Here is a 13,172-nt window from a genome sequence, read left to right as displayed (position 1 = left end):
TTCTGGGTGCCCGCAAGCTCCGTACACCTCTTCTGACCACCACCCGGGTCAGCCACGGGCTTTCCTCCAGCGGCGGGCATGCCATGGGGGTTCACGGAACGTGTGCTAAACTCCTTTGCAAAGGCAGGCAGAGCCACCAGCAGCTAGACAGTGATCGGCTTTGAGGACGCAGCGTGCTTATGTAGGAAGGTTCTGTACTTTTACAGCTGAACTCTGAGTGAGGACAACAAAGAACTGAGTGATCTTTGCAGTCAGCCTGGCCCTGCTGACTCGGGGGGAGGAGACAAGCCTGACAGAGGCTAGTCTGGACTAGCTCAGGACACGCAGGCGGAGGACACAGCCAGGCGACAAAAGTGAAGCAGCTGGACCAACCAGGGCGGGGCCAGGGCTGAGGACCAGGGGTGGAAGGTAGGAACAGGCTCACGGTGTAGCTCTGTGAGTGCAGGACTTCAAGGTCATGTGTATCTAGATGTCTGTATTTAACTGAACTGTTGAATAACCTGCTGATATTTTGTACCATAGAATGAATTCAATTCTATTCACCTTATATTGTGACTGTGCAAAGTCATGAGTTAAAAGACATTCTTTCATGTGTGTTCAGAAATTAAAGCAACCGATGCCCGGGAGCACAGGGCCCAGGACTGCCTTCAGCCTATGAGTCTGTGAGCTTCCTGCGGGAGATGAACGCCAAGAGCAGTTCCAAGCGAAAGTTCGCTCCGTGGCGAGTCAAGACCTCGGCCCTGGCCTCCTCTGTGCCATCCTCTGGGACTTGCTACGTCACAGGGAGCAGGAGGGCATTCTACTGCACAGACGGCCAGTCTGCACAGCCTCCTTCCTGTCCCACTAGACTTCTTCTGGGTTATCCGGGGAGGGACAAGGGAAAGACCCACTTCTTCTGTGGTCCCCCACTTACAGACAAAAGAGACAGAAAGAAGGAGCAAGCAGGGAGCGAGTGAGAACGTGAGCAGATGGGGTGGGGGGCGAGCAGAGTGGGAGGACGCGTGTGCGCATGCCTGCGAGAGCGCCCGCCTTCTCAGCATCCTTACGGCTCATGCCTCGTGGAGGAGAGCGAGTCCGCAAAGAGGACCCTCTTACCCGCACCGATGCTCCGGCTTTAGTTCCTGTGCTCGTGATTTTGAAGCCAATCATTGCCCAGCGGCGCTGTTCCTCCTTGGAGGCCAGCTTCATCCCTGGGCACCACGAGCCTCTTCTGGTCAGCATGCCTGGCACAGGTGGACTCCACTGAGATTTCCTGTCTTCATCCCAGCGGTGTGGTCTGGCTGACCGTGGCCCGGCGGACTGGCCAGATCAGAGGCCGTTGCTGTGTGTAGAGACCCCCACTCGCTTGTGCCCACAGGGAGCTTTGGAGGAGGGAGCTCCGAGGATCTCCCAGCTGCTCTTACAGGTTCTCCCCGAGCTGAGTCCCCCATAGCCTCCTCCACCCCCCAGCAGGGAGATCTGTCACCTCTGAACTTGACAAGTGCTGATTGCAGGCAGTTTGTTGCGGTGTACTACAGGATGGGACCCCAGATTAAGGGCATCTCCCAAAGTTCCCATTTTCATGGTTTTCATCTTCAGCCCTCTCTGTAGATTGTGCCCGAGATTAGCCCAGTCTAATGGGGTAAGACTAGAGGGGTGTTATCCTGAGCAGAAATGTCTCCGTCCTGCTTTTTAGGCTCAGAAGATATGTTGGTAAGTGACAAACTCATGTTGTAAATTTGTAAATTATGTCCTGCCCCAGTCCCGGCACCACCACCAGCCCTTTGACCTCAGTCCTCATCTTTGGGGGCTGTGGAGGTAACAGCCTAGGTCCCCTCCCCTCAGGGGCATGTGCAGGCCTAGAGCTTCAGAAGGAAGCTGGCACTGGTGTCCAGAGCCAGAGATGTCTGTCGTCCTTCTGTGAAGCCTGTCTCCTGACTTGACACGGAGGACTGCTGAGAGGGCACAGGAGAACACATGGGTATGGTCACCAGGGAGAAGGGGGGTGGGGCCTCCAACGTGCCCTTTCTGATTAAAATCTCTCAAAATCAGAACTTACAAAGATGGGAGGAAACTTGGGGCTCGTCAAATCAGGCATTGCCAGCCTTAGTGATGCAGCAGAATTATGTGTAGTGGCTTGAAAAGGCAGATTTCCAAGGCCCACCGCAAATCTCTTGAATCAGGATCTCCAGGGGGTGGAACCCAGAGAGCTGTATGGAGCTGAGCTGGGGCAGCGCTGCCCAGCCAAGCCACCCAGCACGAGTTTTACAGTCAGAGTGGATTTGCCACTCACCGCCTGTCTGTCCAAGTGATACAGGAAAAATGCGGCATGAGAGGATGGCCATTTCCCAGGTCTCGGAAGAGACGTGGTGGGGCGCATCCCCAAGTGAGGGTCCTTGGCTTCACGCAGGAAAGAATTCAAGAGCGAGCCATAGTAGAGTAAGAGTAGATTTATTCAGAGAGATACTTACTCCATAGACAGGTCGTCTCAACAGGCAAGAAAAGGGCCGAGAGAATGAGGGCTACCTTACTCGGAAGGGAGAGCGGCAGCCTCAGAGCATGGGGTCGACTGGGAAAAATGAGACCCCGAGGTGTGGGGTCTTCATATGCTAAAAAGTGGGAAGATTATTCCAACTACTTTGGGGAAGGGGCTGGATTCCCGGGAACTGGGCCACCTCCCACATTTGACGTTTAATGGGCAGCCTTGAAACTGCCCTGGCACCTGTGGGGGTGTCCTTTAGCAGCTAATGTGTTACAGTGAGCAGATAGTGAAGCTCAAGTTCTACTGGGAGTTGAATCTTCTGTCCTCTTGCTGCTAATTGCTCTATTATTCTTTTAAGGGTTGTGCCCGGCCCCCTTCCCTCCTGTCTCACAAGGCCAAGTTACCCAGCCTCAGTTTCCCCATCTGTAAAATAGGAGTAACAACACTTGGCAGGGCTGGGGTCAAGGTTAGAGAAGACGCTGCGTGCGAAGGGCTGGGTGTGGAGTTGAAAGCTGATGCACAGCCAGCCCCAGCTGCTTGCTGCCTGCCCACGGTGAGGTGCACATGTGGGGGAAGAGCCCGTGGGAGCAGGTGACCTGCTCACCCATCGTGCATTCAGTCCTCAGGGAGACAGAGCTTGATAAGGAACCCAAGCATGTGAGTTCCGGACACCAAGGGGGTGACTTTGCGTGGACGAGCTGTCTCCAGTGGCCTCGGGGAGGAAGCTCGTTCCGCCGGCCCAGCTCCAGCAGGAAGACCTCAGTGCTGTCTTTTCTGCACCTCACAGTCCTGCTGACACAGACCGGTGAGTGGATTGTTACCAGGGCCACAGTGGATTAAGTGAAACCAGAGCTTTGTGCCCAGGGAAGCAGCTGGAGGATGGAGGGCTGGGAGAGGGAAGGGGTTATGTAAATCCAGGCTGAGTCACTGGGCTTGTGTGTTGATTAGATAAGGGCTGGGACTCTGAAGCCCAGTGACGAACAACTGAGCTCCCAGGCTGGTAATGGCCTGATTTGAAAGTCTGGGGCGGGACGGCCTGGCACGGGCTGAAGGGCAGATTTCCCTGATGGGTCTGTGGCCGCTGAGATAATGCCTGGTGACAAGGGGGCTGGTGCAGGGACCACAGAGTCGGCCTGTTCCTCCAACAAGCGGGCTTGAGGTCCTGCCCTCAGTGGAATACAAAGGCAGCTGAACAGCCGGGAGCTCTGCCCCTGCGAGTTTAAAATCCCAATGAAGCTTAAGTCAAAACTGGCAGGTTAACAAAATCATGATGGATCACAAACACGGCCCCTTGGAAGTCAGCCCTGGGGACAAAGAAGTGGCAGGAGTCTTTGGGGCTCTGGGAGATGGATGACCTCATTTTTACCTCCCGGGTGAGGAAACAGAGAGAGGCCCAGGGAGGTTAAGTAACCACCGCTAAGAGGCAGAGCCAGGATTCAAGTTCATGTCTGCTTGAAGTCAGCACTCAGCTCAGGGAAGCCGAGCAGGATTGGGGGCAGGATCTGATGGAGATACCAGGTTCAATTCTAAAGGCTCTTCCAGTCCCTAACCTTTGGTGGCCCCCAAGAAGTTCCGGGACGTGGTCTGGACTGCTCACTGGGGTTACTGCAGGGCATCGTCTTCAGCCAAAGACAGGCAAAGGCCTTGTCCCAGAACTCTCAGGCTGAGAGATCTGTGCTGTGACCTTCCTGCTGGGAACTTCCTGAGGCCCCACATGGTGGTTTTGCCCACCAAAGATACTTCCAGCGCCAGGGCATCTTCAGGGGTCTGGTGGGTTATATGACCCAAGCAGCCTGGACCCTCTTACTCAGTGACTCACTTCAGACTGGTAGCCTTCTATGTCACCTGACAAATGGCTCAGGGGAGTATTCTCAGTGCCACGTAGACTGCCTCTAAAACCCAAAGAGCCCTGCCACGCGCTGTGTTTCTTAGTGATGGGAAGGGCAAGTTGCAGTAAGTTGTCCTTTACTCTGGGCAGTGTTCTCTGCAGGCAGAGGTGAATTGGGGAAATAGTCTATTTGTCACCTGGTCTTCATATATTTCTCAACTCTAACTGGATGATTGTGATGGCTTTTCAGCTACCCAGAGATTGGTGTCAGCCCAGACCCATATCTAATAGTTCAGGAAGAGTCTGCCTAGACCCCTTCCCCAGGGTTTGGTGACTTTGGCAGGTGACCTCTGGTCACTCTGGGAAAGGATGGGGGAAATTTACTACAGATGGTTGCAGGGCGCTGCAGAGTCTTCCCTCCAGGGCATCCAGGCTCGCCTTTGGTCAGTAGGCACTAGATCCGTGAATGATTTAAATCTGATCACTGAGTGAAGGGCCAGCTCTCAATCCTTTTTGTACAAGTTGAGTGGCACCCTACCTGGCTCTCTGTCTATTTTGTGTCTGACGACACCGTGGTGGAGGAGCCATCACCACACAGCCCTACAGGTCAAGCGCCAGCAGCGCCTTGACTGCTAGTCTTGTCTTGGGTCATCACATCCAGTATATATTTTTTTGGAAATTTGAGTGCCCCCTGGCCTCTGTGATTCTCTCATTACATTATCCTCACTGAGATGAAGGAGGCCAATTCTATGACATCATCTCTCACTGTCAACCCTGCCCTAAAAAGTGCAGCCCTCTCTAGGCTTTTCAGAGATGTCAGGATAGCCATGCGCAGTGTATCCCTTGTTATCTTAGTGGAGGGTCTCAGGGTATATAGACAGGGATGGAGGGATGGCATCCCCTCTCACCTCCTTACCTCCCTGAGCCGACTGACCCTCTTCTCGCTACTATGACAAAGAAGTTGGTCTCTCTACCTCATTAAATATAGGTTTTCTTTCTGTCAAATCTTCAAGGAGGCATCTCAGTAGACTCCTAGGTCTGGCTCCTAGGCGTCGTTGTTAGAACGTTGGACCTGAAGTTCCACATGAGGGCTCCCATGTCAAGTACGCTCTGCCCTACCCAGCGTGCGTCTCCCCACTCCTGTGCCAACATCTTCAAAATTATTTCCGCATGTTTTCCTTCTTGGCTGTATTGATTAGCCAGGGCTGCAGTTCCCTTAACATGCAAACTACGTTCTGGGGCAGGGGCTACTTTTTCCTCTTCAGGTGGCTTTTGTCCTGGAATCAGTGAGGGGAGGTATGGGCAAAGCTTGAGAACAAGCATCACCACCATGCAAATCACCTGCTTCAGGAAGGTCTTTTCATGCTTAATTTCCAGGCAAAGCGATACTCTTTTCTAGAAAGGAAGATTGGGTGGTCCACTGGGTTCAGGACCTAGGGGCTCAAAATTCTCAGGCTCAGCCACCCAAATTGAATTGGCAGTTGGCTGCCCTAAGTTTATTATTTTTGTTTTTCAAAAGGCTTCCAGTGCAGTACAGAGCAGCCAGCTTCCTCTGCATTTCTTACGGCTGTTTGTCACCGAAGGCACCCCAAGCCAGGAGCTTGTCTTCTACCTGCATCTCATTCCAATTATACAAAACATTCAGTCTTTCACCATTAAGTGTGATATTAGTTGTAGATTTTTTCATAGACAACCTTTGCCAGGCTGGAAATACTCTTTCGTGCCCAGTTTGCTGAGGGCTGCTGTCAAGAATGGATGTTGGGTTTTTGTCAAATGCTTTTTCCATGCCAACTGAGATCATCTTATCGTTTTTGACACTGGCCATTTTATATGTTGTTGGATTTTACTTGCTAAAGTTTTGTTAAGAATTTTAAGTCTATGCTTGTGAAAGATAATGATCTGTAGATTTCCTTTCTTATAATGTCTTTACGTGGCTTTGTTTTCAGAGTAATGCTAGTCTTATAGAATGCACTGGGAAGTAGTCTCTGCTCTTCAGTTTTCTGGAAGAATTTGTTTAAATTTGGTATTATTTCTTCCTTAAATGGTAGAATTCACATTTAATATAATTTTTATATAGTTTAAGTCTGTTATTTTCCTATGTATTTTCCGTTTGTCCCACCTATTCTTTTTTTTTAATTGAATACTTCTTTTAGATTATTTGAGTATTTTTTATTCCATTTTAACTCCTTTGTTGGTTTATTATTTATTACTCTTTTAGTTGTTTTAGTTGTTGCCTTAGCACTTATAGTATCTATCTTTAACTTACCATAGTCTATAGTTATGTGATAGTAAACCTCTCCATGTGTAGTATAAAAACGTTGTAATGGTATGCTTCCATCCCTGCTCACAGGCCCACAGGAAAATCCTTGTCCTGAGCCACAAAGATGTTGCTTAGACTCTCCCTCCTCACTGTTCCCTTCCCATCCCATTTTGTATCTAATTTTAGTGTTATTTAGGCTCTGGCAAGGTGCAGTGATGGATGGTAAGGGCGTGTGCCTGTGTAGTGCCCAGGGCCTGTGCCCAGCATGACTGGGAGGGGGCTGTGTGCACATTCGGAGGGTGGCTATGCGTGGGTGCAGTGCATACCCTGCTGTGAGTCCAGACACAGAGAACACAGCATCTCTCCTTCACTCTGAAGTGGAGGACGGACAGAGCCATGGTTGCACTGACAGTCTTAAATTTTGGATTTTATGGCTTCAGCATGGTTGGTGTAAACTTTGCTATCCAGATTTTTTTTTTAAACAACTGATGATCAATTTATTAAAAAGGCTGATGGAAGCATCTGCAGTGGTGACTTCAGCCTTGACTCCTGGCTCCATACTGGTGGAAGTAATCTGTTTAACAGTCTCACGAGGGCTGTGCAAGTCAGTGAGTCACTTGTGGAGCCTCATGAAAATGACCCCAAGTCTTAGAACCTTCACCACAAGGAACTTTCCTTGTAGTTAGTCTCAGAGTCTTGGTGGGCATCCGAACGGTCCTATCACTTTGAGATTCTTTTCATCTGTGCCTCTGATCAGGTCAGCACATACCTTCTCCACAGACTTCACATTGCAGCTGGTTAGGGTTATTCTAATCTGGTAAATTGCCACTTCTGGCTCCATGGGAGTCTTCCGGGATCTTTAAAACCATGGCTGCAGTGCAGCTTCCTGGCCAACTTGTTCCTGTGGGAGAGAGAACAGTGATGAGTCAGGCAGGAGCCGGCAGGCAGAGGTTCTGCAGCAGCCACGACCGTGTCTTCCTCCAATCATAAGAGTGGGTCTTCGTACTAATCAGATAGTGGAGACCTAACAGAGTGTTCTCATGAAATTGTTAGCTTGTGACATTCTGTAACCCCATCCAACCACATGCTTTGATGTTCCTGGGACCACACTGACCATCTGACCACAAGCTTTGATGTTCCTGGGACCACAGTGACCATCTGACCACAGGCTCTGATGCTTCTGGACCACATTGACCATCTGACCACATGCTCTGATGCTTCTGGGACCGCACTGACCATATGACCACAGGCTCTGATGTTCCTGGGACCACAATGACCATCCAGCTGTAGACTCAGCCCCTCTGAGCTTCTGAGCTGCTCTGAGTAAGCAGGTGGCTCTATACTAAGTGTCCGTGGCAGCCTGAAGCCTCATCTGCTAGTGGACACTCCAGCCTTGCTTGTGGTCTCAGGGCCACTGGCTCCCTAAGTGCAGATCAGCCTACTTACCAGGTTTCTGACTCAATCCCCTGATTTGCAGTCCACATGCAACAGCAGCAACCAATGTTTTCCGAGCACTTGTCAACCGTCAGACATTGTTCGCTGGTTATAAAGATGAGGCAGTCACAGACACTGTCCCCAAGGTACACCCATTCTAGCTGGGGAGATAGATGGAAAATGGAGCATTCCAGTGCAGGTAATAAAGGAAGAGATGGGAACAGAGCCCTGCTGATGCCTTTAGCAGAGAACCCTGATCTAGTGATGGAGGGAACAGAGAGTGATCAATGGAATTTTAGGGGTAAGTTTCATTTTCCTAGAAGCAAGCAGTTTTACAGAAGTGCAAAAGCAGGAAGGTGATGGCCCTGCCTGGGCGGTCTTGCTGGTCCCTTTGTGGGTTTTGCCCCTTCATGGTAAGAACCTGGCAAGGCCTGTTTGTTCAAAGTCCTCTCTGTGTCCCCCAGCCTCTGCTTGGTCTGGAGAACATCTGTTGTTCCCACGTTCCTGTGAATTGTCTTCCTTCCCTTTGGAGCCCCCGACCCCTAGCTCCTTCTCAGCTCAGCATGGCCTGGAAGCTTCAATTGCCTGCCTGTTAGGGAGCCTCTCATGGTCTTTGTGGGGCTCCTGCATATGCAGAATTAAATTTGTTTTTCTCTCGTTAATCTGTCTTATGTCAATTTAATTACCAGCCCAGCTGAAAGAACCTGGAAGAGGGGAGGAAAAATTTCCCTCCCCTACAAAATGAAGGCAGGAGGTTTTCAGGTTGTACTTCCATTCTCACCACACCCAGAGAATTCTACACTGTTCCTGGTCGCACTGATTTCTGGGATGTCTCCTCAGTTTACTTCCGCCCACTCACTTTGGAGCTGGTGGCATCCTCTTAGTACTGTTCTGCTCCTGACCTCCGATGGGCTGGTTTTGGGGGTAACTTGTGTACCCTTCTAGGCTCTAACACAAGAGGCAAAAGGCAGATTCTCAGGGAGCAAAGAGGAGGGGAGTTGAATGGCAGGGGGACTGGCTGGTCCGCCTTCTTTTTAGGAAAGTCGCCCTCCAGAACTCAGCCTGTCTTCTGGGTCAGCATGGTGGTCCCAGCCGTTCTGACCATGGCGTCCACATGTTTTGTGACAACACAGGGATGTGGGCTTTGATGCAATTTCAGTAGGTGAAGAATATACAATGAAAATAACTAATTAAAAAAAGATCTTTTTCTTTGGCAGGAGCTCATTCAAGACCTGCATCGCTTGTGACATTTACTGAAGGCTCAATTCTTTCTTTAAATTCTTCCCCAGACTGACTTTCGATCTGTCCAGCTCGCTTGGAAATGTAATCATGTCCTGCCTTGCAGTGCTTTTTCCATTTATAAAATTTATTTCTGCAAATAGATGGTCAAGGTCTGGGGGCCAAGGGCCGTGCTGTGCTGCTTCCATCAACCCTGCTCCCCTCTTTCTAGACCTCGGCCAGGCTCGAGGCCCCGCTCACCACACACTGGACTGAGGTTGTGAGTGGTGTCTGTGCTCTCACCTGGCTCTGTTTTTGAGGGGATACACTTTCAGTCTGGGCCACCTTTTGGGCAGACAGTTTTTGAAGCTTACAGAGGAGAACTGGACTGTCCTAGGAGGCATGCATATTTCCCCGGCCTGTCCTGATGTTCAAATGAGCTTTTAGTGTTTCCTAGAAGGTAAATTAGGAGGAGACTTGAGGGACCTGCTGTCCCTGGGAACTGTGGCTTGTGATCTGGCCCTCGAGGAGCACAGAATAAGAAAGTGGGTAGAATAGAGTGGACTGGGGCGAGGGGAGGGCTGGTCTCACCATCCCTGCAGGTACACCACACCCTCCAGGAGGTGAGACGTTCGGTGGCTTTCCCTGTTAGAGCCACTGAAGCCAGGCTGAACCCAGTCCCTGGGGAAAAATATGGTCCTCTCTGGCTGCAAGGAGATGGGACTGTGATAGATTTAAGAAGCTGACTTAGCTTGGGTTTCAATGAGACACCCTTGCCCCTCCAGAGGCTCATCGTCTCCTCATCTACACCTCATCATCAGGGGACTTCACTCCTGCTGGATCTCCCAACTTGATGCACTGTTTGACCAATTTTCCTATGGATCCTGACACCAACTGGTTTTCTGCAATTCACTCCTGGCACCACCCACCTGGAGTCCGAGTGGACCCCATACACTAAAGGGCATGGTCTCCAACAAGACTGCTTTCATTTCTGACGGACCAGCTGCTGATCTGGGCAGTTCCCATGATCCCCTTGGGTGTGATAAGTCACTAGAATGAGGCACAGAACTCAGGAATGTGCTGTAACTTACATTTTCTGTTTTATTATAAAAGATACAAATCAGAAGCAGCCAAATGAAGAGGTCCTTAGGGCAGGTTCCACAGGGTCCCCAAGTGTTCTCGCCCCATGGAATCAAGGCTCATCGATACGTTCACCAACCAGGAAGCCCACCCAGCTTCAGGGACCAGAGTCTGGACTGGGGTTTCACTGCCTGATGGGCTGACTTGCTGGCCATGTGACGACTCCATATCCAGGCCCCGCCCCTCCCTGGAGGCCAGGAGGTTAGGCTCATATCAGAGGCTCCAGTCCCCAGCCCTCTAATCAATCACGTGGTCGGTCTTTCAGCGTGACCAGCCCATCCTGACACTGTCTGGGAGGGTCACGTGAGTCACCTCATTAGCATAAACTCAGGTGTGATCAGGGAGCTCATGAATAATGAGGACACTCATATTCCCTGGGAAATTTAGATTTAGAATAGAATAGAGTCTGTTGGCAGCAACATACTAAGTGAAGCAAGCCAGAAAGAGAAAGAAAAATACCACATTATATCACTTATATGTGGAATCTAAAAAAAATGACACAAATGAACTTGTTTACAAAACAGAAACAGACTCACAGACATAGAAAACAAACTTATGGTTATGGGGGAAGGGAGGGGTAGAGGAATAAATTGGGAGTTCAGGATTTGTAGATACTAACTACTACCTATGAAATAGATAAACAACAAGGTCCTCCTGTATAACACAGGGAACTATATTCAATATCTTGTAGTAACTTATAATGAAAAAGAATATGAACACGGATATATGTATGCACATGTGTGACTGAAACATTATTCTGTACACCAGAAATTGACACAACATTGTAAATTGACTATACTTCAGTTAAAAAAAATATATAAACAACAAGGTCCTACTGTATAGCACTGGGAACTATATTCGATACCTTGTAATAGCCTATAATGAAAAAGGATATAAAAAGGAATATAGATGTACATGATAACTGAATCACCTTGATATACACCGGAAATTAGCACACTGTAAACCACCTATACTTCAGTTAAAAAAAATACAGCCTCCCTCCCAGGGACCTGGGACAACGGCTAGTCAAATTCTTATCATATGATACTAGCCCTTAGCCTTCCTGTTTTATTTTCTGGATTCTAATGTGCGCATTAACCATGAGCTTGAGGAAGTCGTGACATTCTCCAAAGAAGGAAACACCCAGAGCCGCTTGCATGTCCGGATCACTCAGGGCAAATGAGGTTATGCTGCAGGAACAGAGAGCTCCCAGGTCCAGAGGCTTCACCAGAACAAAGCACTGCTGTGCACGGGCGCCGTGGGGACCTCGCGGGTGGGTGCTGCTCTGCTCCTCGGCGCCTTCACATGGGGACCCAGGCTCACAAAGAAGCTAGAACGTAGCCAGCCACTGTGGCCAGAGGCCCTGAGGAGCCCGCAGGGCAGGCATGGGTCCCAGGGGCTCCAGGGGGGAAACACATCATGTCCATCACATCTCATTGGCCAAAGAAGGGTTTTTGTTGTGGGGTAATGGGGATCCAGTCTGAGATCCAGAAAGATGAGTTACTGCCCAGGTGAGAGAGGCAAAGGCAGAGGCTGGAGTAAAGGAGGGAGGGGATGGGACACAGTGGAGCAGTCGCAGATGGAGGCGAAGCAAGGAGGGACCACCTCCCTCCACCCGCTCCAAGTTCCGGGGGTAAGGTGGGGGCGCTGGCACCAGGAGATCAGGAACCAATGGGATGTTCTCTGCCTTTGCAGGATGGTGCTGGAGGCAGCGTCTCCTTTCCGGGCCCCAGCTGACAGGGAGACCCAGGGAGAAGACAAGGCTTCTTCATATCATAACCCATCAGCCAGCACCAGGCCGGCGGCCCCTTACCTGGACGCCCTGTGTTAGCTGAGTGCCAGGACTTTGACCGTGCGGGCTCTGTTGCATAACCGGTTTCAATGTGCTATTGTTTTCCTGCCTGTTTTGTTTTTTTTTTTTTTCCATGATGGAAATGATTCGTGTGTCATGTTGGGCAGGAGATTATATTTAAACATTTCCTGGGTTCGATCTCTGCGCAGGGTATGAACTAACGTTTGTGCGGAGGTACAGAGTAAGCAGTAAACAGATTTAATTAACTCAAGTCTTTGAGTGTCACTGTGGGCAGTGGGGGTCTAAAGTGTGGGCACCTGCTGCTTCCAGTCTGGCCGACACCAGAAATCATCACATTTTGTAATGAAAGCACTTGAAGGATTTTGACAGCAAAGAGGCCAGGGCGGAGGTGGGGCAGCTGGGGGCCAGGAGTTGCCAAGTATGTGTACATCCGCTTTTGCCTGGAGCCTCGGCAAGTCCTGACTCGTTCTGAAGACTTAGCCGCTGTCCAAGGACTGTGATGGGGGATTAAGGAGGCAGGTAGCAGGGGATGGCTGGAGGATGTGGCGGAAGAGGGGATGAGGAATTAAGGAGGCAGGGAAGGAGACACAGGCATCCAAGTGGGGCGACGAGGGGACAGGCTTTTTGGGGAACAGAGGAGCAGAGCGTTGGATAGACATTTTGGAGGGTCAGTGGAAGAGATGGGGAAAGAGGATTTAAGAAAAGTTTTGTTGTACATGAAACTCCATCCTCTGATGTGCTCTTGAAAATCTAGGTATTGAACTGCTTTTAATTAAAATTTCTAGTCAAATGGCTCTTTCTTTGAATTGGCACTTGGAGTATGAAGGCTCTGGAAATCGGAGCTGCTCTGTAGCCGGGGACACTGTGGGAGCTCATTGCTGGCAGAAGACACCCTTCCTGGGAGGGTGGGGTCTGTGCTGGTGGTCCCAGCTTTACCCCAGAGGACACTGGGCAGGGCCAGCCGCCTCCAGGGGCCTCAGCTTATCCATCTGTAAGTGGCTTTGCCCACTCTGTCTGG

At 50.3% G+C, this 13,172-nt stretch overlaps 1 long non-coding RNA gene and 1 pseudogene across 3 annotated transcripts; one reads left to right on the top strand and one right to left on the bottom strand.

Moving 5' to 3' along the window:
• The first annotated feature begins 283 nt into the window (after window positions 1–283).
• Window positions 284–12,731, top strand: LOC135321782 (uncharacterized). 3 transcript variants are annotated; one of them, XR_010381826.1, is made up of 3 exons: window positions 284–408; window positions 602–3,266; window positions 12,037–12,731. It is a non-coding gene; the product is annotated as an uncharacterized LOC135321782 (long non-coding RNA). The 3 variants fall into 3 exon arrangements; XR_010381825.1 differs by lacking the exon at window positions 12,037–12,731 and adding an exon at window positions 9,201–9,337; XR_010381827.1 differs by lacking the exon at window positions 12,037–12,731 and adding an exon at window positions 7,603–8,970.
• Window positions 7,010–7,537, bottom strand: LOC105100458 (small ribosomal subunit protein uS10-like; annotated as a pseudogene).
• Window positions 12,732–13,172: the final 441 nt, after the last annotated feature.

This window comes from Camelus dromedarius, chromosome 8 (assembly GCF_036321535.1).
Source record: "Camelus dromedarius isolate mCamDro1 chromosome 8, mCamDro1.pat, whole genome shotgun sequence".
In the NCBI taxonomy this organism is placed as follows: domain Eukaryota; kingdom Metazoa; phylum Chordata; class Mammalia; order Artiodactyla; family Camelidae; genus Camelus; species Camelus dromedarius.
Note: the sequence above shows the minus strand (reverse complement) of the source record. Positions and strands in the feature narration are given on the sequence as shown.